The 27,261-nt window shown below is 49.7% G+C and overlaps 1 protein-coding gene and 1 long non-coding RNA gene across 2 annotated transcripts in view; one reads left to right on the top strand and one right to left on the bottom strand.

Annotated features, from left to right (window-relative positions):
• Window positions 1–27,143, bottom strand: LOC147159026 (uncharacterized). Its single transcript, XR_015090784.1, has 4 exons — window positions 26,610–27,143; window positions 18,796–18,957; window positions 6,937–7,254; window positions 1–2,859 (listed from the first exon to the last, which is right to left on the bottom strand). It is a non-coding gene; the product is annotated as an uncharacterized LOC147159026 (long non-coding RNA).
• The window catches only part of LOC147159025 (prospero homeobox protein 1-like), a 35,170-nt gene continuing 34,700 nt past the window's right edge, over window positions 26,792–27,261 (top strand). The window contains exon 1 of the mRNA XM_086060953.1: window positions 26,792–27,249. The gene's annotated coding sequence lies outside the window, so the exon portion shown is untranslated. The remainder of the gene's footprint in view (window positions 27,250–27,261) is intronic.

The following is a 27,261-nucleotide window of genomic DNA, read 5'->3' as shown; positions in this document are numbered from 1 at the left end:
CTCAGAGGCGTGCGTGCGTGCGTGCGTGCGTGCGTGCGTGCGTGCGTGCGTGCGTGCGTGCGTGCGTGCGTGCGTGCGTGCGTGCGTGCGTGCGTGCGTGCGAGACCAAAAGGACTTGCGCGGGCCAGGTGGACAGATGCTACTTAGTAGCTTGACAGGTCGGCCAGCAGAGTCGGGAGGCAAATCTGGCCGCCTTTCTCGTCCCCAACAATCCTTGCCGGCCACAATGCGCCGACGCGGCGGACGCGGCGGACGCGGCGGACGCTGGCACTTGAACGTCGCCGTGGGCCGCCACTGCCGGCCAACGAGGGCTTCGCTCGCTCTTTTCATTTTGTAGCGTTTGCGTGACGTGGACGCGAACGTCCGATATTTTTGGGGGGGTTCGATCAAGATTTCCGCCTCCTCGTCAGTGTAACGTTTGTAACGGTGACGACCTCTCACGCTCGCCACGCAAACAACGGTGCCGTTTCTGTCACTCATCCGACTTCAAATTCGTCCTCACTCGCCAGGCAGCGAGAAGAGAAGACGAGCTCAAGGAGCCGCATCAGACGTCCCCCGGCGGACCGAGACGTGCAGGCTTGCAGGTGTGACGCGCTCGACCCCGGCCTCGACCGATCTCGTGTTTCAGTCCATTTTTCCTGCTTGCCAGCCACGTCCGTTCTTGCCGTACATGACGTGCAGGGGCTTGTCTTCCCGTGGCAGTCCATCTGGCTCCTTCGTTCAGTCCTTGGTATTTCGTCCCTTTTTCATGCTCCTTTTTTCAGATGTTGCGATGAATCAGGATTGCAACGTGTGCTTGTGTCTCGACTGCTGTCGTGTGATGTTTGTCCATCAGGCTGGTTGTCTCTCAGCAGTTCGTCCGTCTGGATCTGGAAGGCCCACAGGATCTTGGCCCGGTTGTTCTCAAGCACCTTTGGAGGCGTCTGCCATCTTGACTCCGGAAGCTCCAGTTCCCTTTTGCTACAGAAGTCGCTGCCGACTATTCCCGCCGCCTTGTAATGGCCGCTCCGTGCATGCCTCGCCTGCCAGCAACTTCCCACCTGCTGTGATGCGCTGCGTCGTCTCTGGGGTTTCTTTGCACAGCTCGCACCTGCGGCCCCGCCTGATTTAGGAAACCCCGGCCTCCATTGATCTCGCGTTTAGGGCCTGTTCTTGTCGTGTATGCCATGCGGGGGCTTGACTATCCGTGACAGCCCATCTGGCTCCTTCTCCTTGCCGGGCTTGTGTTGCCTGAGGCATTCACGAAGCACGGGGTCCCTTGGGGGCCGTCTCGGTGTTTGTTTTCTCCTGGATGGTGCCCAAGACCCTCGCCAGTCTTGTGTACTCTCCCGTAGTTTGTACGTGTTGACGATTCTCCAAAAGTCGAAGGTAACACAAAAGATTGAAAATCATTTGATCTTGTCGCAGCTGTCAGGCATTGTCCTTTTTTCCTTTTTTTCTTTTTTCAAACAAAAGTAAATGTTGCCTTGAAAGTAATTGATTTATCAATCCTACTGAATCGAAATGTTTTAATAAAAAATGTAACTATCCTAACGATCGTCTTTTATTGGTGAGATGCACGAGCCTCATCGGTGTCAAGTGTTTTTGCGATCAACGATTTCAGCCAAACGTCCTTTTGCCGACCGGCGCCTTGTTTTCAATCGGCGCGTTGCGTGCTTTGCCAATGTGCATGAGGAAGCGCGCGTGCGCACGTGCGCGCGACTGAATGGGCGCCGCGGAAATGAAAAAGGCTGATCCGTCCCCGGGGCCCTGTCTTTGTCTCGCCCTTAAATGGAGGTTTAGCCCGTGCGATGGTCGGGGAGTGAGCGAGCTCAATGAGCTTAATCACGCCATGAGGGAGGCCGGCCCCCGAGGACGGCGCTCCATCGCTACCTCCTACCGAGATACGCCGGAAGACAAACCTCTGGATTAGCCCGCTTCGCTTTCCTCCGGCACGCCGGCCTCAATGCGCGCACGGCAAACACGGCAACGCAACACGGCCGCCTGCTTCGGACAACCGACGCTCTCGAACGCCACTCGATGACGTGCACGCCAACGATGTCCTTCCTTCATTTGGATGACTTTGTTTCAGGTTACAAGGATGCCGACTTTTGGTGATCGGAGCTCATATTTTCCTTTGAAAAAAAAGAGAGAAGATGTATGGATAAATCGTTGCCTTCTGTTTGTTTGTGTTGCTGCCCCATGTGTGGTGAAAATCGTGATGACGTCGACGCTCATTTTCGCATTAAGCTCACCTTTGTTAATAAAATGGGTTTGTCGGAAATGTTGGTATTCATCAAAAAAATGTATGAATAAAAAAATAAATAATAGGAAATCTACTTAAATCATTTGTAAAATACAGAAATATGATTCATGATTAAAAAAAAAACAGTAGTCAATAAAAACAAGAAACAAAAATGAAACTATAAATAAAATGCCAGAAATCAATTCCTACTAATGAAAGAATGAAAATGAATCTTCCTTGGTGGAGGTCATTCATACATTGCAATCCAATGTCAGCATCCCAATTGTATTCTGTTTTGAAAATGTAGCAATTGTGCAGTTTGTGCGGCTCGCGGACGTCGCGTCACTCGTCCTTGAGAACGCCAAATGGCGCTCGTTCGCTCTCTTAATTGATTTAGCATGTGACGCGCGCGCGCACGTTCGCCTTTCAATGATCTTTGCGTGTCGTTTGCGTGTTCTTGCCTTGATAAGACCCATCGGAGGATGTTGGGAATTAGCGCCGGCCTCTTCCCGCACGAGAGGCCAGATTAGCAAAAGTGCGGCGAGCATTTGCCGAGCGGCGTCCGCGCTCTTTGGACGGCGATGTCCTTCATTGTCGGCACGCTGGCTCCACCCCTTTTGTGTGTGCGTGAGGCTCTGGGGAGGGCGGAGAAAGGAAGAAATGGGACATCGCTGTCGTCAGCTGCTGAGGAATTAAACAAATGTTCAAATCAAAGAAATAAAAAAAAAGGAGGAGGGATCAAAGCGGCTTAGACTGTTGAGACGAGTGCGTGTAAGAGAGAACGCACAAAAGGCTTCGGGTGTAAATGGCGGATTCTTGCCGGCTCAAAACTTATCAAGCGCGAGCTTTGTGCTCAATCCATTTAAGGGCGTCCCCAACACGCCCCCATTGTGCGCCTTTTAATGGCGCAAAAGTCACTTGTGCGCCTCTTCATGGGGATTACGGCTAAGTGCTTAAGTTGTGCTCAAACCCGGATTTGCTGGTGGCAAAGAGAGCAGGCTGGGGGGGGGGGGCCGGAAAAGGACCCTTAGTGAGGATTTGTGTCAGGATGGCAGCCTTTGCCTCGGGTGTCTCGCGCACCGCAGGGAGGACGACGACACACACACACACACACACACACACACACACACACACACACACACACACACACACACACACACACACACACACACAATGCCCAATTTGGATGTCGCCACCTCAACGTTCGTTGCAACACATCAAAATCCACACAATCCAAATCTTGTCTTTCTACTTTTACGCCTCCCGCAAACCAAAAACAGGCTTAAACTCCTTTTCGGCGAGCAAAAGTTTGCTAGCTATTATTATTATTTGCTAGAATAATGCAATAGCCGTCGAAGCGCTGCTGGAAATTAGCATGGAAAGCTACGAACCCGCGGAGACGCAACGCATGCGACAGTTCTCACAAGCAAATCTGTCGGAGGCTCAGTTGGGGACCTTCCCTGCCTCTTCTTCTTGCCGTCAACTTTGCTGCACTACACGACCGGTCGAAAGTTTTCAAAGAACCCGATTTTCTCCATTTTCTTGATTAGAAGTCGAGAAATTCAAATCCAAGGTGGAGCTTGAAAAAGTGCAAAAATAACTAAAAAAGTGAAAAGGGACCAAAAAGTGAGCAACAACTGGAAAATGAATCCTCATTTCACAAGTCGACAAGAATGATGGAGCTCATTTTGTCCTCATGACCATTTTCAAAAAAAATTAATGTTTTGATTTTCCTCGGTGTTTCGATATCTGACGGCGTTGATGGTTGGACTTCTGGTGGCCTGCGGGTCTCGTCTGACCGCAGTCTCAGACGGACAGATCACGAGAGCGTTTGGTGCAAAACTGACAACGTGACGAGGCTGCCGGTCGCTCGCCGGCGACACTTTTCTTCGTGCTGAGTCAAATTTGGAAGACAAATTCATTTCCACTTTGATGGCGTCTCCGATGACAGTTCGTTGCGAGCGAGCGGCGACCTTTTGTGCGCGCGCTCCTTGTGCTAACAAACGGTGGTCGGCGAGGTGAAGCGCACCTGCCCGTATTGTGGCGCACCTTTGCCTTGAGCACACAAGGGCCCACAATGGCCAGTCAAAAGATGAGATGAGAAAAGGGGCGGCGGCCTATTCAAACACATCCTGTCTGCTGCCTTGCTCGCTTCGCGTTCTCCTCGGAGCCGCCCCGGACCTTTGTGGACGTCCGCGCGCCTTTTGTTGCCTTCAAGCAGCCGCCTGATCGTCATCATCATCATCATCATCATCATCATCATCATCATCATCATCATCATCATCATCATCATGATGGCAATAGCTTAAGGAGAAGCAGCTGCTGCGGGTTTGAGAGACGTGCAGACAATCGGCGTGTTTGCTCGAGAAAACGGACACTGCGCATGCAAAAATGCAAACATTGGGTACGTCCCTGCCAAAGCTACAACGTAACAACATAAACCGCATAGCAACTGACAACTTGATGATCGCACATCGTCGTCACAATAGTCAAATGTAAAAGCACTTTGAGGGCCTTGTAAGGTGGAAAAGCGCAATGGAAATCGAGTACCGGGTACCATTTACGTTCGGCGGGCCGTCGTCTTGCCGGCAAGCTTTGGCTCCGCCCACTGGTGACATCGATGTCGTCGTTTTTTAAGCTCCAGATGCTGAGAGGCTCCTTGCCCTGGCACTGCTGCGAGAGGGCCAACGAGGTTAATGCACCCGGGGACGAAGCCAAGCAACCAGCTGTTGGCCTTCTAATGTTGAAAAGCGGCCCCCACCCAACACCCTCCGTCTATTATATCCCCCCCCCCCCAACCCCCCCTCCAAGAAAGAAAATGCGCTGAAATGGCCAAACATCTGCTGGCAGCGTTTCAGTGCGTCTTAACTGGTCCTGAGCAACAATATGAGGCCATTTTCAGGCCTCGCTCGCACCGACGGGGACTTAGGATGAGATAAGAGGAGATAATGGCTGGGGAGGGGGGACTTGGAGGGGCGGGGGCCACGGGGGCGACGGGGGTGGGGGGCAGCAAATGCACAAGCAGGAGGTCAGCACGGAGATGCGAGGCAGCGCGGCGGGGAAGGAAGGTTTTGCCGGCCAAAGGAAAGTGCTTTGCTAAACAATGGCTTGCTTACTGGGGGGGGCGGGGCTAGCCGGTCCTTGCTAATGCTAACGTGCACATCATGACATTTTCATGAAATATATGCTAAGAATGACGTACAATGAAGTTCTTGGGGGAAAAAAAACCTTTTGGCTTCCATCAAGAGATAAAAATGCACAAAACTCGTTGTTTAAATTCAACAAGGAAATAGTGAGTCATTCTGCGAGAACATAAATAATTGCAGCATCCATTTTCATCCGTTTGTTGCCATCGGCGCTTTTTGGTTCCGTCCTGCCTGAAATACGCTGATTGGTCCGATCGAGAAAATAAATCTGACAAATAGCGGCAGAATTCATCTTGCCGGCCAAATGAGGGATTTTCCTCCCGCAGTCTAAAAAACATGCTAATGCTAACGCTAGCTTCATCGAACACTCATCCATCTCGTTCGCCTGCGACCAGTTGAGCGTGTAGCCCCGCCTTCTGCCTGAAGACAGCTGGGCGGGACGAGCTCCGGCGCGCCCGCCGCCCTTGACGGAAAAAGTGCTTCAGACAATGCGGGGTGACAAATAATGATGTCAATAAATTCATTCAATAATTAATACAGTCAATTAAAATTCTAATGAGCTGGTTTAAAATATGACTTTACGAGAAAAGAATGAATGTTCCCGTTGTTCTTTGAAGTTATATTTCAAAATGTAGATGAATAAATATGGAAATCAATGAAAAATCATGTTTATTAATCCTGATTTCAATATTTGGCAAAAAGAATTGACAGCATTCAATTTTTCCCGGATCGCCGTAAATCTTTGCAATTGGACTTTCATGCAGAACATAAGCGGCTATTAATAAGCACGGACAAATGCTAACAGGCCGTGTTATCGTTACACGCGCGCGCGCGCACGCACACACAATCGTTGTACATCCTCATCACATGCTCTGGAAAGGAGAAGTCGCGACAGCTGAGTTTAGCGCCGGGTCCGAGCAGCGAACATCGACCTGCCGCTTGTGTGTGCGTGTTGTATACTTACTTTGGCGTGTGTGTGTTGGCGTGCGAGTGCGAGTGCCGGCGGCGCCACAAGGCGCTCACGAGGGCCCTTTGACACTCAGCTGTTTAATGGCTTCAAGTGTCTTTGCTCACTGGCGAAATCACACGCACGCACACACACGCGCTCCTGATGGGTTTACATTCCTAGTGGGGACATCTCATTGACGTCCTGCATTTCCGAGACCCTGACCCGAACCCCGACCAAAACCCAATTCAAACCTAAACTCTAAAACCAAGTTTCGACCCTCAAAAAGAGGTTCGGACTTCTGGGGACCACCAAAATGTCCCCACGATGATAGGAAAAACACAGAAAATGGTCCCCATGATGTGATATCAACCCACATTTAACAAGGAATAAGTCTCCAAGACGAGCGAGCTGATTGGCCAACAGGAAGGTCCCGAAAGCTGACAACAAAAACTGCGATATAACGATTAGCATTTAGGCACAGATTTTTGGCTTCATTCATTGTATATAAATATAATTTCAATAAAGTGCGGTATTACTTTTTGCTACTTTTCTTATGAGCCGTTTTTCTTCTTCTGTTTGTTTTGCCTTTGAAAAACGTGACGTAACGAAGTACGTACCCGTAATGATGGCGCCATGTTTGTTGTCGTTGTGCAGGCGGGTCGCGCGGCGGGTCGCGTGGCGGGTCGCGTGGCGGTTCTGCTCCGGAGGCCGTCCGTCCGGCGCTTCCTGCCGCTCTTTGCAAATGGACCGAACCCCGTCCGCTGCCTTTGCTGAGTCGGCGCCAGCGAAGCAGGCGCGAGCCATTCAAGTGGACGCAACGTGACGAGCGGCGGGCGGCGCCGGCGGCGCGGCCGGGTCGCGCGGCCGCCGGAGGTCAACTCGCACTTTCGAGATTGGGTGACGGCGTTCGGGATCCTCCCGCAAAACGTCCGCATCTGCAAAAACGAGACGCGATCATTCATTTGATGCGTCCCACAGGCTGCAAACTTTGAGAACGAATTCCTCAGGGTTTGCGGCGACGCCACAACGACAACGACATCACTTTGACGAAGTGCAACAAAAGACTGCGAATAGAGACAAAGTGCGCTTGCGATTTCTTTTACTTTGCTGGACACAACTTTTATAACGTTTTTTAACGTTGAGAGGAACCAGTTGAGGTGGCTGGGGCATCTGGTTCGGATGCCTCCTGGGCGCCTCCCTGGGGAGGTGTTCCGGGCATGTCCTACCGGCAGGAGGTCCCGATGGACGACCCGGGACACGCTGGAGAGACTACGTCTCACGGCTGGCCTGGGAACGCCTTGGGATCCCATCGGAGGAGCTGGCTGAAGTGGCTGGGGAGAGGGAAGTCTGGGCTTCCCTGCTAAAGCTGCTGCCCCCGCGACCCGACCCCGGATAAGCGGAATTGAAGACGGAACGGAACGGAACTTTTATACACTTCAAGTTCAAACGAATGTTCAAACCCTTCTTTTTGTTCAACAATAGTCCACTAGCTTAATGCTAACATGTCATGTGATTGATGTTGTAAAAATAAAAGTTCAAACCAAACCTTCCGTCTCGTTATGTCATTGTTAAAATGTCTTTTGGGGACAATTTTATATCATTTTGCAGTCATTTTTTGTCGATGATGATCTTACTTATTCTACTTTTTAGCTCTCAATTAATTTGATGATTATAGATTCTTGGAATCATCTTTTAAGATGATGTATGAATTTATTGTTCTGTATTTAAACCTGATTTTGCTTCTTCATCCGCGCATGGAATGTTTTCATTTATTTATGGACATCGTTTTCATATTTGTATCTCTTGTGTTTCGTTTCCAAACAAGCGTTGACCTCGCTGACCTCGCGGTGGCGAAGGCCCTGTTGCTGTTCTCGGTTCTTCTCAGCATTGTGACTTTCTCCCGCCGCGGCGCGAGCGTCGTTGGTCGCGTCTGGCGACGCCTTCGATGCTATCTGCTTGCCGCCTTTTCATTTCTTCAATTCTTCATTCACGGAAGCAGACAAAAGCGGCGATTTCACGGGAATTCCCCCCCGAGTCCGAGATGATTCGCCAGCAAAGGAAGCGGCGTATTTGGGCCGTACAGTACGCGGGTCCCTGGCGTCTGGGCCGGAACCAGGATGTGTTGCTAGGCGCGGGGATGATTGTGTCAGCACTCGCTGGCCGCTGCGTTTCCTTACAGGTGATCTCCTCAATGGACAATGACAGATATACGTTTCCTGCTATTTTCCAGCGCTTGCAGGAGGGCATCACAAAAACAAGGAGGGGGCCGGGAGGGGGGCCGGGGGGGGGGGGGGGGGGGTCAACAGACGCTTTCGGCGAGACTGCCGGTCACAAGTGCAGGAGGCTGATGAGGAAATATTGAGGAAGCCGCTCTTGATTTCTGACGCGTTTGATGAACTGGGATGGAGCGGGGGGGTCACGGGAGGACAAGCGGGGGGGGGGGGGGGGGGCGCGGCGGCGTGTGGCAGGATAGCCCAGGGTTGGACTTTTCCACTTGCTCTCAATCTGCCGCAACAGACCAGCTTGAAAGGTGGCCAAGCGTTAACCGCGCACATTTTGACACCAAAAATGAGTCCAAAGAATTTCTTTCCGTTCATAAAAGTATGGTTTTTTTCATCATTTGAACTCTTTTGGAGTTTTTATGCTACACAAGTCAGAATTTCAAAAATTTGCATAATTAAAAAGTGCATCCGTGCGCTTTCAGTCCCACTTGACGTTGTTCCCCATCAAGTCGTTCAACTTCCAAGAACTTCCACCGCCGTCCAAAACGGGTTTTGGTCCCGAATGTTCCACACCAAATGTGAGTGACGCATGAAGACGCGAGAGAACGTTTTAACGACACTCTCGATGACGGCCGATTAACGCCAGAGGATATTAGCTCTTGGAAAATGACCCCCCCACAGCCCCCCCCCCCCCCCCCCTTTGTGCCCCCCTCCACTGAAGTTGTGTTTTGAAACACGTCTGCGGGGCAAGAGCGATTTGGCCTCCTTTTGTTTAGCGAGGCCAAACGGCGACAGGGGTCATCTCTTGTCCCACCGCCAGGAAACATCTTTACGATGGACTTTGAATCATCGGCCCCCGAAGTGAGAACCCCCCCCCCCCCCCCCCTTACTCTGAAAATGCGTTCCCGTAATAGCGCACCCACTCCCGAGTGGCCGTTCTTTGAGATTAGTGTTGAAGTTAGCGGCTAAATGTAAGGCTTTCTTCTATTTATAAACGGCTGCCTGTCCACAGTCGCGCGCTAAGCGCTAACAATGCGACCCGTCATCCATATTGTTGGGCGGGGCCACCCTTCGACAGCATCCCACCTTCATTAACCGCACACGCGAGCTATTCATTTAGGATTCAAAAGGATTTTGTGTGATACGAGTGTAGCAAAAATGACATCCAGCGTCACCAAAAAAGAAGCGTTAGCAATACTAGCTCGCTAGCATGAGCAGTGTCAACAAGACAAGGCTAGTCACATGCTAGCATGGAGTGTTATTGCTTTCAAGTTTTATTTTCAATCAATGAAAAAAAAAATCATGTGCTCGTTGAGAAGAAATGTTGCGCGTCATATTGTTGTACTTCCGTTTCCTCGTCGTAAAGTAGCACCGAGAAACTTTTCAACCTTAACCAAATATTTTCATAACTCTTCTGATGAAACACGGACTTAAAACGAGTTTAATGATATCGTTGCCATGCTTTTGTCCATATGGCACCGCCGTAATCAACATGAACTGAAAATTCCTTAGTGTTGCTTTAATGTCCATTTGTTACAAAAAAAATGAGGGATGGGCTTTTTTTTTTCTATTGAGGTGCATATTTCATTCTAATATTTCATTTCAGCAACGCTTCTGAAGTCCTCCACTGTCACATCCACACGTTATTGAAAGCATCGCTACGTTTGGCAAACGCGATTGAGCAAAAAGTTCGATTTGCTGGTCGCGGTGCAGCCAAGACAAGCGACCAAATGAAGAAAACGGACGAAACCAAAGCAATTCCAACATCCACATTCATGTTGCAAATGTTGCTTGTGACGCTTTTGAGCAGGCCGACAAGCAGGAAGGTCCCGACGGGCGCGCGATGCCGTGTTTTGGTGCGTCCGTTCCCTCGTCCGACACAGCAGGATACGCGAGGTCAGCGATGGTCCGGGGACCGGGAACCCCCCACCCGCACTTCATAAATCAGCGCCAACGGAGCAGGTTCCTGCGCGCTTCAAAGGCCTTTTGTTTTCCGGCGCCGGCACGGAGGTTATCGGCGGGCCAGCGCCGATTGACCGACTCGACGCGGCCTGATAAAGACGCGGCGGGCGACGCGCCGTCGGTGACCGCGGCCTGTTTTGTCAGGCGGCGTGTAAATGCTCGTTGTGGGATTGTTTGGGTTCCTGTCTGCGGGTCTCCGCCGTTGACCTCGTCTGGGTCCCCCCCCCCCCCCAACAAGGTGACGCCCCCGACATCCAGGCCAGTCTTGGAGTCAAGTGGCGTAATGAGCACCTTCTTCCTCGTTAGCTTCAATTCCATCCATTTTGTAGAAAATGGTGTGCTTTTATTTTTATAAGCATTATTTACACCAAATACATTTCGCAATTATTTAGTGAAAACAAGTCTATATTTTATTAATAATATAATTCAATCACACACATAATAATTAAGAATTAACTAACCAAACATTTAATTAGAAATACATTGACAGGATTTGATTTTATTTTCCCAAAAACAATGATTCAGTATTTTCACAAATGTGTTCCTATTTTTCATGACACTAAATTCACCAATTATTTAAGTCAAATATTTAAATGTACAGTATATGCCAAACAGTTTATAATGTAATTTTTTTCATTAAAAAAAAAACGTAAATTCCGTAAAATATCTAAAATGTTACTATATGAATAATTTTGTTTATCTTAATATTTCATTTGAATGATTATTTCCTATATTTCTACCCAAAAATAAGAATTTTCAAGAACATTTCAGAGTCCGTTTGAATTTTCAGCCATATTTGAGATTCGATTTTTCTGTCTATTTTTTGGGGTCATTTGAGAAAAAAGTCAACCAAAATCCTGTCCAGACATTTTGCGGCCGCTCGTCAATGAGGCCATGTGACTTTTCCTTTCTGTCAAACGGGAGGTCACCCTCACGCTTGTTGGATGCGAGCAAGGAGCCCCCCCGAGCAGAGAGGAGGACGATCGGTGGGGGTGTGGGGGGGTTGGGGGGGGGGGGGCTGTTTGTGTTGCGTTAGGGCGCCTGATCGCTAATCACTAACGCGCCGGCTAACGCTAGCCTAGCAGCCGTGTGTGATCTCCAGCTCACCTTGCCCACGGGCCTCTTTTGTCTGAGCGCGGCCTCGCTGCTATCGAGCGGCAGTAGATGGGAGGGCTGCGGGGGTCGTGTGTGGGGGGGGGGCGCAATCAATGGCCAAATCGCTGGCACTGTTCTCAGGACAATGACCCAAAGCCCCAGCTTGGCATTCAAGCCCCTCCCCTCCTGATTGGCACTTGAAAGGTGTCGCCGACGTGGCCGGAGGCGACGTTGGGCGCGGGGGTGTACGGGGGGGTGTACGGGGGGGTGCGCGAGGGACGCCTCGGTGCGGGGGAACAGCTGGTGACATCTGCACCGAGGCCCACAAAAGGAAGTTGAAAGCGCGGCGCTCGCGTGGCCCCTTCGTCGCGCCGCCGCCGTCGGCCCCGCGCTCTCGCTCCGCGCTTTTAACTTGCCTTTTTGTGGAAAGCAGACTTTTGGCTACGTGCGCCTTTGAAAGGCGCCAAGGTACGACCAACAACAGCACAACAACTCCCCTCGCTCATTTTTCACGCCGTCTGATCTCCTTGCGTGGAAAACCATCGGCTGGATTGATAACCGCGTGCAGTTAAAAGCTGCCTTTTTAAGAGGGCAACCCCCCCCCAACCCCCCCAACCACCCCCGCCCTTATTGCCCTGTTCCCGCTCAATGGCATCAGCTCGCGGTGAGTGAGTACTCGGGAAGCGGAAAGGGGCCTCATCGACTCCCGTTAAAAGAATCCAAGCGCGTTTGTTAACGAGACATGCATCGCCCGCAGGAATGTCAAACTTGCGTTTCCGTCTGAAGCCGTCAAATGTTGCCACGTTGTTCCGATTGCAGAAATGCTTGGAAAACAGGCCTTGACCTTTGACCCTGACCCAACTTTCAGGGAAGGGAAGGAGAATGCATTGATTATTTATTCATTAGAAGCCTGTCGAATTTCAATGATCGGGCTTCGAAATAATAAAAAATCTCAACTGTCAATCAAATATGACACGCTTGGATGCAACTTCATGTTTGAGCTGCACAAAAATATTTGCTTCAAGCCTCCAGTGGATGGAAAATTTCATGGCAGGTTGTCATAGGGCTTTTCCACACTGTGACAACGAGGCACTCTAAATTGGCTACAACAGCATGAAGCTCCTGTCCACGTGCTGCTTGCACTTTTCATGCCTCAATTTCTCTTTTCTTCCAGCGTCCTCACAGGCAACAACGAGGCACTCGAAAGCAGCCGCGGCGGCACAAAAATGAGACATTTTCAACATGTCAACAACGGGACATTTTTCCCCGCTTTGGTTTGTCGTCAAGGGGTGAAAAGGTCAGCAGAGGCGTCGCCGGCATGAATATTTCACGGCGGCGCGACTCGTCCTCGCTCACTGAAGACACAAAGCGGCCGCCGAGTGCGAACGTTTGCGTGTGTGCGTGAGGCTCAGGCGTCCCCCGCGGACCCTTTGTTGGGTCCGGCTGGCGCGTGAATGGAGCGGACGCGTGAGTGACAGAGGAAAGTAAAGTGAGCCGCTGACCTCGCGGCGGCCGCGCGGGTCCCGACCAGCGTCCGAGCGAGCGCCTCAAGGCCGGCCGGCGTCTCTTCAAGTGTCTTCCCCGTACATTTTTTGCGGGCCGACATGAAAGGAGACCCCTCCCGCCCCCCCGCCCGCCCCCCGCCGGCCCCCCGCCTGCCCCGCTCGCGCTAATATTCAGTTTCAGGCGGTCCAAGACAAAAGCGGCAAAGGAAGCTGGCGAGGGAACACAAGCTTCTTGTTGCCGGCTCGGGCGGTAACATGAACTCCTTGCAAGACTTCTGCTGTCATCCCGGCCTCAGCGCGGCCTTTATTCGGCAGGCGGGGGGACGCCGAGGTCACAGCCCCCCGGACGGATGATGCTGGAACGGGGAGGGAGGGGGGCCGCTGGCTCGGCGAGCCAAAACAGAGGCCAGTCCAAGCTCGCTTGAGGGGAAGGAATACGCGCTCCGTCGCGACACTCGCTCGCAAATACGAAGAAAACAAATTCATTTTCACGCGATCGCATTTCGTCATCATTTCAGAATCAAACATTATCGCAGGTCGTGAAAATGTTCAACGTTGCACACAAATAATTGAAAATATTTGACCATGTTTTGTGGAAAGAATATCAAATGAAAAATGTTGAAAATAGAAATGATGAATGGGAAATATAAAACTATAAATGACTAATTATGGGCCTGCTGAGCGACGCAAGGAATATTGTTGTTTTTTTTATATCATCTTCCGCAAAAATGCGGCCCGTACCGTAGATCGCACCGGGACAAATGAGGTATCAAACGATGCGGCTCGATCCGACTCGCTGCGCTATTATTTTTCCAGGAATTCCCAGTTGCCATGGCGACGCTATTCCCAAAAAACTCCCAAAAAAAATTCCATAGGTGAGCAGAAACCGCTGAATGTGTTTACCTGAAACTTTGTAGCCTGGCGGCCATGTTTGTTTGTTTGTTTGTGGTGGCGCGCCCGACCAGGTGACAGCGACGCGCGTTAAGGGAAGAAATAAATGTGCTGTGAAAAGCCGGCAAGCGGCAAATATTGCGGCGTCAAACGCGAGCGCTGCAGCCATGAATCTCTCCAACGCTCCATCAGCCAATGGCGCCCCCCCCCCGCCCTCCTCCCCCCTCCCCTCCTCCCCCTTTCTCGCTTGTCCTCCTCTGAGAGAATGACAGCCATAGATGTATAATTCACGCCGCTTTGGCTTTGGAAGGCTGCGGCTTTTTGTGGCAAAACACGATGACAGCCAAGTTAGCGCGAGCTCTCGTTCCTCTCAGCCACCTGTTCACCGGGGAGGGGGGACGGCCAGGCCGAGGGGGGGGGGGGGGGGTCGCTTGATTTATATTTCATCTCTCCTCCCGGCCCGCTAACTTTGTTGCGCCTCTCATGTGCTAAAGACGTCAACTTAAAGGAGGCCCCGACGTCCTGACGCGCTGACGGCCAAACACTTTCGGCGTGTCGCTTGAATTGCCGGCGTCAACTTCAACTTGTCAGCGGCCAATTCCCGACCAGCGCACTCGTCATTTGGCATTCAGGCCGCCGTCGCCAACTTGGAGATGAAGAACGGCCGACTTCGATACAACGTATGATTTCCTGATCACTTTCTTCTGGGTTTTTTTGCTTTGTTTCAACTTTGCCGCAGAGGCAGACCATTTCGAATGGTGACCACATGTCCTCTTTTCTCAGGCCACGCCCACTTTTTGTTAAGCATTTCACACCCAAATTGACACAACTAAATTCAAATTGTATATGAAGTCATTGAAGATTCCTTGGCTGAAGCCGAGTTAGTTAGCGCTTGGCTAGCTTGCATGTGCGCCTTCTCGGGGTTTTCTCACCCGCGACGGGGGTCGTCGGGGGCTTTTTAACCTCCCAAGCGCGGCTCCGCGGCTGACCCTGATCGCGCATTCATGACACGAGGGGAGCCGGCTGGCTCGCGCCGGCAGCGTACTGACGAAGAGGGCAATTAGCGTGTGGCTAACATCGTAACCTCCGCCGAACCTCCATCGATGCGTGCGCGGGGGGCGGCGGCTGTTAACGGAAAGGTTACGCGGGCAAGACGCGGCGCAGGCTCAAGGAAAGCGCCCGCTGCTGCCGCCAGTTGATTGTCACCCTCGCTTGTCGGCCTCCGATGATTACGTTTTGCCATCAGGACTGACGGCCAAGATGGCTGCCGGCACGTGTCACTTGACTTCCACTGACCCCGCAAGTACACAAAAAACGAGTTTGTTTCGACTCATCCTAAAATATTGTGCTTTGAAAACTTGATTTCTACCATTTTCAATTCTTTAGTCATCGGCAATAGAACACGTGTTGGTCTCACACACAAATAAATTGTTTTAGAACAAAAAAGCATCAGAAACCCTTTTTGTTTTGTAAAAAGAAAAAAGAAGCAAAAATCAATGAATACTGTCACAGTCATTGTTCTGCTTGATTTTGTTCATTTTCTCCACTTTTTGGTCCGAATTTTTATTTATTTTCATGAAACCGATCCGTGTTGAAATGATGACGACAGAACAGAAACAGATCCAATCTGTCACGTGTGGTCACGGAGCGGCGTGGCGTCTGCCGGCGTGTGAAGTGGAGGTACGAAATGCGGGGAGGCAGGAGAACCGCGGCGGGAGTGCGGGTTAGACTGCCGTGCTTTATTTGACAGAAAACACTAACCAGGCTACTGGTTAACGCTAACTAAACAACAAACTGAAAAGATAGAAAATCAAAATGACAGCCAGAACTCCGACCGCGACAAGCGGCAACGATCCCGCGCGACCGATCACCCCCGGGAACTAAATACAGCCACGCTAATTGGGTAACGAGCCACACCTGGGCAAGGCACACGTGGCCGGAAGGGCTGGAACCCACTCAGGACCAATCGGGACCCTCAACCAAAACCAGATCTTCCCAGACGTGACACAATCAAACTTTTTTTTCTTCCTGGTGAAAAAAGTTTCTTTGTTGAAGAATCAGACCAAAATGAGCAAGAAGCTTCTTTTGCATTTTCATCAAGTCAAATCTTGTCAATCGCAAGTTCAAGTCCAATCGTTTATTGGGGCGGCCAGAATCCCCAAATTGGTGACTCCGGTCAAGTCATGTGACTCGATTGGCGCAAAGTCACAAAGAACGACGGCAGCTCAAAAAAAGTGACGGAAAACGGAAAAGTTGCGGATTTTAAAACCATTTTGTGCTCGTCACCTCTGAAGGGACAAAGATTCACATTTCATCAAACTGTCTTTGATTTGGCCCAGGTACGAACACAATCACGTGCACGTAGGCACGCGCGCGCGCACGCACGCGGCAGCGCTGTCAGCCGCGTGCGTTCGTATGAAATATTTACAGGCTCCCGTGACGCCGTTTGAAAGGTGCGCGTGTTGGCCGCTTGCTCTCTTTGAGGCCATCTGCTGGGGGGGGGGGGGGGGGGTGAGTGGGGGGGGGGGTTCCGCGGGGTTCCGTCACCTCCTCGGGGAGGGCAACGCTCGGCCTGCTGGGTGACGCCGCATCAAAGTGCGAGCGGCCACGACGGCCGCTCATATGGAAAGATGGCGGCATCCAATCAGGATGCCCCCGACGCAAGCCCCGCCCCCGTCACCCACCGGTGACGGGGGCGCTCTTTATGTACAGTCCAATCATTAAGTTGATTGAAAAATGTCACATATGCATATATTGTTAATCTGCTGCACGTGCGTGTGACGTTGAAACTCGCCGCCGCTAACGTTTCAATATGTCCGCTTGAGGCGTTGACGCCATTTGTTGCACATTTGCTGCCATCGACTCAAGCATTGTTTCCTGCCTTGCCGTCATGATGGGAATATCGCATAATCCCAGATTAAAAAGGACACACAATCAGCCTTTTGTGCCTTCTGTGCGTGCGCGAGCGTGCGTGCGTGCGTGCGTGCGTGTTGTTTACTGTCCACCTGCGCCGATGTCGAGCCTCCCAATCCGAAAGGACGCCACCAAACTCTCATTTTGTCTTTTGAATAAAAGCAAAGCCGGCGCGGTTTGAATTGTAGTCTGAAATCCAAAATAATCACCCAAATTGCATGTCAGAAGGAATCCTGCCCCCCCCCCCCCACATGGGGGGGGGGGGCTCGTAGAAGGACAGATCCTCGTCCGTCATTTCATTTCCGTCTCCAATTACTCGATTACACACACGGGCAAGGAGGAACATTTACTTGCTATGTTGGGAAAGAGGACAGACTCAGGTTGGGGGGGGGGGGCCCGCGGGGGAGGAGGGGGGGTTGCATAAAGAGGATGTCTCACACACACACGCATTAATCTCCTCATTTTCATTTCTCTTACCATGCGGGATTAGAATGATTTTATTTAAAGTGTCAGCTTGAGCTTGCGGATTGAGAAATCTGGATTTCACAGGGATTACGATAACGCACACGCACACGCACGCACGCACACGCACGCACACACACACTCATTTTCTTTCCCGCCACTAACTAATGACCTGCTTGACCAACAAACATTATTTATCCTCCAATTGAGGGATGAGGCAACATCGTGATACTCTTCAGCGCGCGCGTGTTTGTGTGAAGAACCCGACGCCGACCGTTCTCTTTGCGCGCCAGACAGAACGTTCCATTTCCGTTACGTATTGCTGACGGTGAGAGGCAAAAGTTTTTCCTGTTTTTGAACCCGCGTCACCTTTTTTTCCCTCCTCGTGGTTGCGTTGACGGCAGCCGAGCAACATTTCAAGGCCACGTCGCCTTCATCCCATCAAGCTTTGATTGATGGGATGCCTTTCCTCCATCTGACCTCTTGACCTTCCTCACGTCACCACCAAGCACACGTGCGGAAAAAACGGCAGAGTAGAAATGTTCCCAAAATTCCCGGTGTGAATTTGTTTGATCTTTCAATGACATCAAATCACACCAAAAATCTTCCTTCTGGACAGTCGACTGAATGGCTGCTTTAGAGTGCCCCATTGTTTGCCATGAGTACATGAATGTCGCACAGGAAAAGGCGGGAGAGGCAAAGGGGTGGAGAAAAACATGACAGCCAGCTGCTTTAGAGTGCCCCATTGTCAGCCATGAGTGCAAACGCAGAAAAATGGATGCTGGTGTGCTGGCACTAGAGTGCCTTGTTGTCAATGAGTGCGCGCATGTCACGGAGCTAAAGCACAAGAGTCAGGGACTTGTCAAAAATGAATCAATTGGACTTGATAGCAAGCATGTGGGCAGCGTGGCCGCTTTAGAGTGCCTCGTTGTGGTGGCATGGAAAATGACGTCTCTGTGGCAAACAAGCAAAAACATTTTCGTGCCTCAAACATGTCAAAGAGGAAAATGTCCAGCTTCATTTTTCACCATTTGCAAATTTCATATTTTAGATTTGACTTTTTGTTTGATCATTTGAATTTTGCACACGTCAACAAACTTCTCAGCGATGTGTCCGATTCGCGAGATATCGATTTTCCTATGCAGGGACTTTAAACGTGGCCTTTTTTTCCCTGTCGCTAAATGTCGGCCTTGTGGCCTTCAAGCAACAAGCAGGGCAAAATGTTTTTCAGCGCGTGTGTTTTTCCTGCCTCATCCATGTGCGGGCGTCATCCTTCCTGCTTCCTCCCCTCCTTATCTCGCCATCGCCGTCTGCCTTCCTCCACTCGTTCTCTCCATCATCTCCACTTTTTATGATTTTTTTGCTTTCGTTATTATTATTATTACGATGAATCCTGGCCCACTGCCACAGCTTGCGATTGACTCACCCTGGCTGAGACTCGTCTGCCAATCCGTCCGTCTGTCCGTCCGTCCGTCCGTCTCGGCGTCCCTCTTAAGCGAGCCCGTAATCTGCCGATGACGATTCCCTCTGGAAGAGAGAGCGAGCAAGCGGGCGGTTGAGCAGCTGTGGGCGTCCTTCAAGATGGCGCCTGCGGGAGACAACATCTTCAATGGGGCCTTTTTTTTCTTACTTTTTTAAAGTCAGGCAATCCTAAACCAGTTTTACTTTTAACGGCAATACAATGTAAAGAATTTGTCCATTATGATGAATTGACTGTGACTCTGGTGTGTGTGACTTGGCCACCAGGGGGCAGTACAGTATATTATAATATTGGCCGTTCTTCGCAGAGGATAAAGAATAAAGTGGATGCTTGTGAGCGTCTACGTTCCGATCCAACATTGTTTTTTCTTGAAACGATTGTCAACTATCAATGCTATTTGTTAGCAGGTCTATGGCGTTTTGTATTGTGTCTTAGCATAAAGCTAGCCTCAGGCAAAGTTGCGCTTGTTTAAAATAAAAAACACGCAAGCAAGCGCCTTTGTTTGATGTTATGGTTTGGCCGGCAAGCACAAAAGACGCGCGCAGCTCAGCTTATACTGAAAGTGCGAGAAGCGTCCACGTCAGCTTCCTTCACTTGAAAGAAAAGAAAAGAACGCCTGAGTCAGGTTGGCCACGCGTGTGCGTGTTTTGTGTGTCTTCACGGGTCAGCGGGTCGACAAAGTGGCTGTCACTTTCCTCTGGGGGGGGGGGGGGGGGGGGACGAGGGGGGGGTCACCGTGACTGGCACGTCCACTTTTAGGCAGGAAGAGGAGATTCCGGCGAGGAAGAGGGATCAACTGACGCCTCACATTCAACTAATGGCGCACAAATCAGCACGTGTGCACAAAACGTACGTCGCACACTCCTTGTGATGTTTGCGCGACTTCTCGCCATCGCTTGCACCCGATCGTGGAGCCAAGTGGGCGGAGTTTACTTTGATCAACGTTCTGCTTCTGCGAAGTGACGTTAACACTCAAAAAATCATCCATCCATTTTCAGAAGCGTTGATCCTCACAAGGGTCAAGGGGGATGCTGGAGCCTATCCCAGCTGGCTTCGGCAGTCAGTGACTTTTTGAATTCCAAAAATGACTTTGTATCATCGTAAAAAAAAAAGGACCTTTCTTGTGTGAAGAAGACCACGTTTTGCCCAAATATGGGCTTTTTTCCTGCCAAAAGTCAGACACAAATGCATGAAAATGATGAGAAAGACGAAAATGTAAGATTTTGTCACGTGATGATATTCCAGAAGTTGACAAAAATGTCATGTTGTTTTTCTGCAGAACATTTGAGCGAGCCAAAAGTGGCTTGAGTGCTCCACGTGCGTCGACGGCTTTTGTTCTTGCCGCATGAAGCCAATTGGAGCACGCACGCACGCACGCACGCACGCTCGCTCGCTCGCACGCACGCACGCACGCACGCACGCACGCGCGCACGCACGAAGGCCGAATGAAGCGCCGATTGCCGTCTCGTCCCAATTGGAGGCGAACGTGCCGATGACAGCCGTGCTATAAATAGACGCGCGCCTGGCGCTATTCTTGGGCCCACGTTTGTCTCAAAAGTCCAACATCCAAAATCAAGTCTTTCACAACCGTCATGCAAGTGTAAAAAGAACGTCACGATCGGTCTGAACGTCATCAACTTTGCCACGTTCATGCGTTTCTCTGCCATGACTGATCGAGGGGAAGATTCAAAGCCCTTTTCGATTGATTGCTGGAGTCCGACCATAACGCAGTCCAGAAACACCCGCAATCTCCCATGGTTGCGGCAGCCCTGCTTGCATGGCAACGCCAAAAGGTAAGCAGAGCTGCATGGAGTTTAGATACACAAAAAATATATAGCTTTTTTTTTTTCTCGAGGTTGGACAAACAAAATTGGTTTTAAAAAAAAGTCTTGGCTCTTCTTTTACAACAAGGACTGGGGGGAAAAGCCAAAGAAAAAGCAAAGTTGTTTTTCTCTCTGTTTTCTTTCCCCAACTCGATGTCAAATTCCAACTTTGGACTTTGTCCAAGTCATTTGAGGAGGAAGTAATCAGTTTCGTGTTAGCGCGCCAAACTCCACAGGCGGCGCGGGACAATGATTCCAGGCGCGTTTTTCGTCTTCCTTCAAGTAGAGCCAAGGGCCGGGTCGGGCCGGGCCGGGCCGGGCCGGGCCGGCCGGGGCGCTTTTGTTTGCTCAGCTTCTCCCGGCGAGGCCGTAAAAATCAGGAGAAACAATCAGCAGCTAACCTGACAGCCGACACCTTCTTTCTTCGGTCTTCACCTTTTCTTTCATGTCTCGCTATTAGCGGCCGTCTCCAGTAAAAACACTTTGTTTTGTTTCCCCCCCCACAAATTGCGCACGTTCTCCACAGCGTCAAAGTCGAGGCCTGCGGGCAGCGGCGAAGACCAGCAAAATGAGCTTCGACATCAACGCAGTCGAGCGAGGACACCGAAAATGGAGATCTGAAGCAAGCACGTGTTTCAAGTCAACAAGCCTGCTCGTGGTGGAGCCCATCTGGATCCTTCTGGAATTTTCAAGGCTCGCTGTCATGTCTGCAGGGGTTCTCCTTGTGTCCTCGATATGGAACAATATCGGACGCGTCTCGGGGCTCCCTTCGGGCCAGGACCGCTCGGAAGGAACCTCGTGCGAGGGTTATCCGAAGTGTCAAAGGGGATTTTGACATTTTGCAACAAAAGAACAGAATTGATTTGTTCAACTTTCTTCATGAATGCCAATAAAAGGCTTCCTGTTTACGCAAAAGCATTTGTTGTTCATCTGCTGTACCAAACGGTGATGGAACCGTGACCTAAAAACCAAGGTACGGTACATAGACAACGTGGGCAGCATGTCCAAATATGGTCATTTGACTTTTGTTGTTGTTGATAATGTCCACATTATTAACCAAGTTAAATTGTTTGACGATAGCAAGAGAAAAACTGTTGCCAAACTCCGCCTTCTCCCTCATTCCACGAGAGCCGTGCAATATTTTGCAGCCTCAAGACCGAAAATCTGCTCGTTCTTCAGACAATAAGGAGGGAATGAAATTGTTACGTTTGGTACATTTTAGTGAGCCTGTTATGTTGAAATCGGGACACTGTAAAGGCCTTTTCACACTGCACTTATCGTTGAACACATTCATGGAATGCTGTCAGTCACGTCACAGTGCGACACGCGACGTGATAACGTCAGAAGTGGCACCCCCGCTGCGTCCTAATAATTGGCTATGTAAGCACTTCCAAATATGGACAAGCTTGCAACAGGATGTGATGACAAGAAAAGCAAGTGCAGTGTGAAAAGGTCTTAATGCTTTGGCCAGCCAGGAATGAATTCAGATGTAGTTCTGATTCTTATACTGCTTAGTCAGCACAAAGTTGCATTTATTGGATCACTCATGGCCCTAAGACCTTTGGAAAACAGTTCGAGAAGGTCGTGTGATCACAATCGTTGGCTATTCGGGGGGGGGGGGTTAGCACGAATACGAAATTTTAATCAATCACAGTGTAATAAATGAGCAATTTTGGAGGCGTATGAAAATAGCAATTTTGGAATCATGTCATGTTCATTAGGACGCAACGACGTGCGACAGCTTCGGTCCGGTCCACAGGGAAGGTGGCGGTGGCGGTGGCGGGGGGGGGGCCGGCACACCCGATGCTAAGGCGTCAAGGAGCCCCCACGATTGCGTGCGGCTCCTCCGGTTCAACTTCCTGCTGTTTTGCTGGCCTTGTACTGTTTAGCGCTCATCCCCTTTTCCAAACAGGAAGTCATTGGCGAGATGGAGGGAGGGATGGGAGGAAGGGAGGTGCTGGGGGAGGGGGGGGGGGGGGCGTGGGGGGGTCTTCTCTTGGGTGGCGCTTGCAGGGCGGCACAAGAGGCAGGATGTTTTGGTTTATTTAGCCCAAGAGTGGACAAGGTGCGCCTTGCCCTCAGCACCAGCGCCGGCCTGATTTATGGCCGCGCTGGCAGACGTCCGCGGGGGAAGTCTTTGAACGCCGCCGGCGTGGACGCGCGCGTGTGTGCGTATGCGCACGCGCGCGGGGGCCGTTCTATCTGAACTCTTGTTATATTGCCGTATGGCGGAGCACCGACGGCTTTGATCATTGTAAGAGACGCGACGCAATTCGCTTGGTAAGCGCCTCAAAAAAGGGCCAACGCGCACCAGACGCGCCAACAAGGTCGCACAAACGGCAAACGAGAGCCGGCTCTGTATTCAATAGCAATCTGCAGGCAACTCGGCTTTTCATGATCAATCCAAAAAGGAGAACCAAGTCACGCAAAAAACAAAAACAGCATTTCCAACAGGAAATGATGTCAATACAATGAAGTCGTTTGCTCCCAAAAACGTATAAACACGTTCTTGTTTAAATATTGCCGCGCTCCCAAAGACATATTTATACGCTTTTGTTTATGCTAAAGCATACAGAAGGCTTTGACGCAGCCTCTGAACTGAAGGGAACAATTAAATCAATGGTAGTTATGACAAAAAACGACCAGCAGGTGGCAGCAGAGTATACGAAATCAACGACAAAAACCAAACGAGCTCGTTTACCCAAAGTTCGAAACAGATTTGTGAATAATGATGAAACTTATTCTAATGCTAATTTGCTCAGATTTCAAAACATCAACTTCAGAGACGTCGCAGCAATTCCAAATGCCAAAAACGTTTGCTCAGCAAGCACGTGTTTCATATTTGTTGATATTTTGAAACAATTCACATTTTATGGCCACCCGTGTTTGTTTTTCACAAGGTCACGCTTACAAAACGTTGTTTTAATGTTTATTTTGTTTTTTAAAAATTACAAATTGTAAAAACAATTTTAAAACCCGCCAGGAGCTCGGAATGTCCTGCATGTCTGCAGTTCCAACTCTGAATCAAGTTCTATAAAAAAATAATAATAATAAAAAAGGGGGGGGGGGGTTGTGTTGTAATTGCAAATTTGTGGAGCTTCTATTTTTTTTGAAGGACTGAATTACAAATTGTATAACCTGCAATTTCTTGTCAACGTTACGCATTTTTCTTTCCAAAAAAACAAAACCACTGGTTATAATTTGAAGATCCAATAATTTGTTGTGAATTGTCATGTCCAAATGTGTTGATTACGACACGCAAGCTGGAGTCGGCTGACCTCTTGGTGACCTCGCCCTCGGGCAGGCTGCCCTGGGGTGAAAGGTCAGTCAAAGGCTTGAGGCGGGGTTCAAAGGTTACAAAAGATACACGGGCCAGTCGAGAGGCTGTCAACAGGTAGGGATCGTGCGCACGAGCGCGCGCACACACACACACGCACGCACGCACACACACACTTGGCAGCCATCTTCCCCATAGGGAGCAGCTCACAATAATAACACCTTAAGCTTAATTGGCCCCCTCAGAGAGGTGTGTGCGTGTGTGTGCGCGCGTGCGTGTGTGTGTGTGAGAGAGAGAGAGAAAGTGTGTGAGTTAGTGCCGTGTGAGACCATAAAATGTGTGCATGTGTGTGCGTGCAAGCAACTCCAATTTGTTCCTTTATGTCAAAAGCCTAAAATTCCCCCACAGCAAAGAAAAAAAAAAACATGTCCCTGGGTTAAGAAGTTACAAGGGATGTTTATATATATATGTGTGTGTGTGTGTGTGTGTGTGTGTGTGTGTGTGTGTGTGTGTGTGTGTGTGTGTGTGTGTGTGTGTGTGTGTGCGCGCGCGCGCGCGGTCTTTTTTTAGTGGCCAGAATAAACAGATGGCAATAAATTCATGTTTTTTATGCAACTGTTTTCTTTCAAATGATAATTTCGACGAGATTATTTTTTGATGCGTTGTTGCTGTGAACCAAAAAACCGACGCCACCAAAAAAAAAGACTTCTCCTAAATGTTTCCAGTGTTATCGGCTCCTAAACCCGACATGTTGCTCCACTTTGACAGGTGAGGTCGTCAACAAAGAAAAGTGGACGCGCGCGCGCAAAAGCAACAAAAAACATAATACCAAAAAAAAACGGCGACATGCTGAGAGTGTTTGTTTGACGGAGTTTTTTTTTTTTATTCCACAGCGCGTTTCTCGTTTGGTTTTAATGACGTCATTCGCGCCAGCCTTGCAAAACTGTAAATACTCACGATTCCATGCAGTAGTTCAGATGCAGCTGTTTTACAAGTTGATCTTGTTTTACTAATCATTTGAATGAGATTCCACTCGATATAATTGCACATTCACACACGCAGCATTTACGATGATGATGATGATGATGATGATGATAATAAGTACCTTATTATTATTATTATTATTATGCTGCGTGTCGTCTATATGTTTTGGATGCAAATCAGGCAGAAGTGAAGAGCGCGCGTGCGTGTGCGTGTGCGCTGTGGACGGGATGTGGGTCACCGAACTGGGGCCGAACTGTGCCAGCCAACAAGCAACAATAAGAGTGGATGCAAATTGCGAATTATTTCACGGCAATTACGACCGACGCGATCCTTTTCCTCCTTTTTTTTTTTTTAACACTCATTTGATTCGCTTTAATTGCAAAGTTGCAACAAGACAAAAGTTACATTTTATATCAACACACATCTGCATGCGCCTTCTTTACAAAAGTCCTTTCGGGGCGACAACATGTTTTTTCTCGTCATGATGCCGGCGTGCTTCGTGTCGAAATGCGAATTTGCACTCTCGAAAGTGGAAAAGCGAATTCGAGGCCGCGCATTCGAAGCGCTTGCGAAGGCAGCAAAGTTGATTGGAAACATTCGTGCGCGTTCGTTGTGGTGAAAGGCAACATATGAAGGGTCCGACAAGAACCCTTGATCGGAAGCCAGGCTGCATGTGTGAGAGTCCGACGCCTACTCTTCGTCTTCATCATCATCATCATCATCATCATAAAAGAACAGCATTTAAACGTCTCTTTCTTCGATTATTTTTCTTCATTATAATATTCTACATTCGCAGTATTTTTACTGCAAATGTTTAGTTTTTGTTGTTGTTTTTTTACAATCGAACAATGATCAATAGTGATGAGAAAAATAAGTGAAAGCAATAAAACGGCACCTTTAACACCAACGGGGGCAATATCGTTTCTCCTCGGCCTGCACCCCCCAATAAATGTGTCAGTACACGCAAAGCCCAAAGGAGGTTCGGCGACGAAAGGATCCAACACCAGAACATATCAGCCTGATTTCGGCTCCAGTATTTTCACTTTTTCTTTTTTTTTTCCAGGGAGGAAGAAGGCCGGTTAATTGGACTCTCTTGGGGGTTGTTGGAAAGAATCTGGTCGGAGCATTTAGACATCCAACTTTGCTGACTCGGTTCTATTTATTTCAAACTAAATAAAAGAACTTGCGAAATGGAAAGACAACCGCCTCACCCTTTCCTCTTATGGAAAACGACGACGGGGGGAGGGAGGGGGGGGGGGCAAATTGGATGTACAACATGTGCACAACCTGCAGGAGAAACGCAAAAACGACAAGCAAGCAAAAGCGCTCGACAATCACCAGCAAAATATATATTTGGGGGAAAATACATTTTAAATCCGGCAAAAGGAAACAACCGAATTCCAAAGAATCTTCTCGTTTTAACGACCTTCTCGTGAATTGAATGAGCAATTGATATTTTTAAAACGCGTAAAATCATCTTCAGCATTTTCTTGCACGTTTCCAATCATTGTTTTTAGCATTAAAGTGAGATTTCGTTCGATTTGACTAAATAATAAGAAAACAAGTCCAATTGGGTCGTTTAATATTCAGGCAAATTGCACGCGCGCAACTTTTTCATCGCGTAAAACAAATGAAACAAGCAAAACATGAAAAGATGAAAAAAAAAAGATTCTTACTGGCAAGAGGCTTGATTATTTTTTTTAAGGGGGGGGGGGGCAGAAACGAAGATGGGCGCTGCAGGTTGCTGGGGAAAGGGGGGGGGGCGGTTCAAGTTCAGCGCGTGGTTCTCCTCCTGTGTGTTGGGGGGGAGGGGGGGTCGATCGGGTGGGGGGGGGGCAGTCGTCTCTTATTGGTGGCTTGCCACGGTTACATCACGCCCCGTCGTCCGTGACGCTCGCGCGTCTTCCGGCTTCCTTCAGCCGCGTCTTCAAGTGAATCTTTTTTAGTGGCCGGGGAGGAGCGCGCGGACGCATCCAGTCCTCCTGAGCTGCTGCACCGCGCACACACGCACGCACACTTCACACTCACGCACTCGCCGGCAGGTCTCAAGCAAGAGGGACGAGGGAAGGCAACCGAAGGGATCCGAGCTCGCATCGTCCGCCGCAAGCTCGCTCGACTTTTTGCTTCTTTTTGGTTTCTCGCTTTTCAAGCTTCCCGGCCGGCAAAAGCTGCGCTCATCGCTTCCATCTTTTTGTCGTGGAGCGCGTGAGTGTATGATCTTTTTCCCCCCTTTTTTTTTTTGGAGCCCCCTCCTCCTCTTCCTCCTCCTCCTCGTCATCATCATCATCATCATCATCATCATCATCATCTGCGGGGGTAAGTAACTTG

Source organism: Leptonotus elevatus, chromosome 18, assembly GCF_054856555.1.
Source record: "Leptonotus elevatus isolate MCC_2025b chromosome 18, RoL_Lele_1.0, whole genome shotgun sequence".
NCBI classification, from domain to species: domain Eukaryota; kingdom Metazoa; phylum Chordata; class Actinopteri; order Syngnathiformes; family Syngnathidae; genus Leptonotus; species Leptonotus elevatus.
This window is presented reverse-complemented; position numbering and strand designations above follow the sequence as displayed.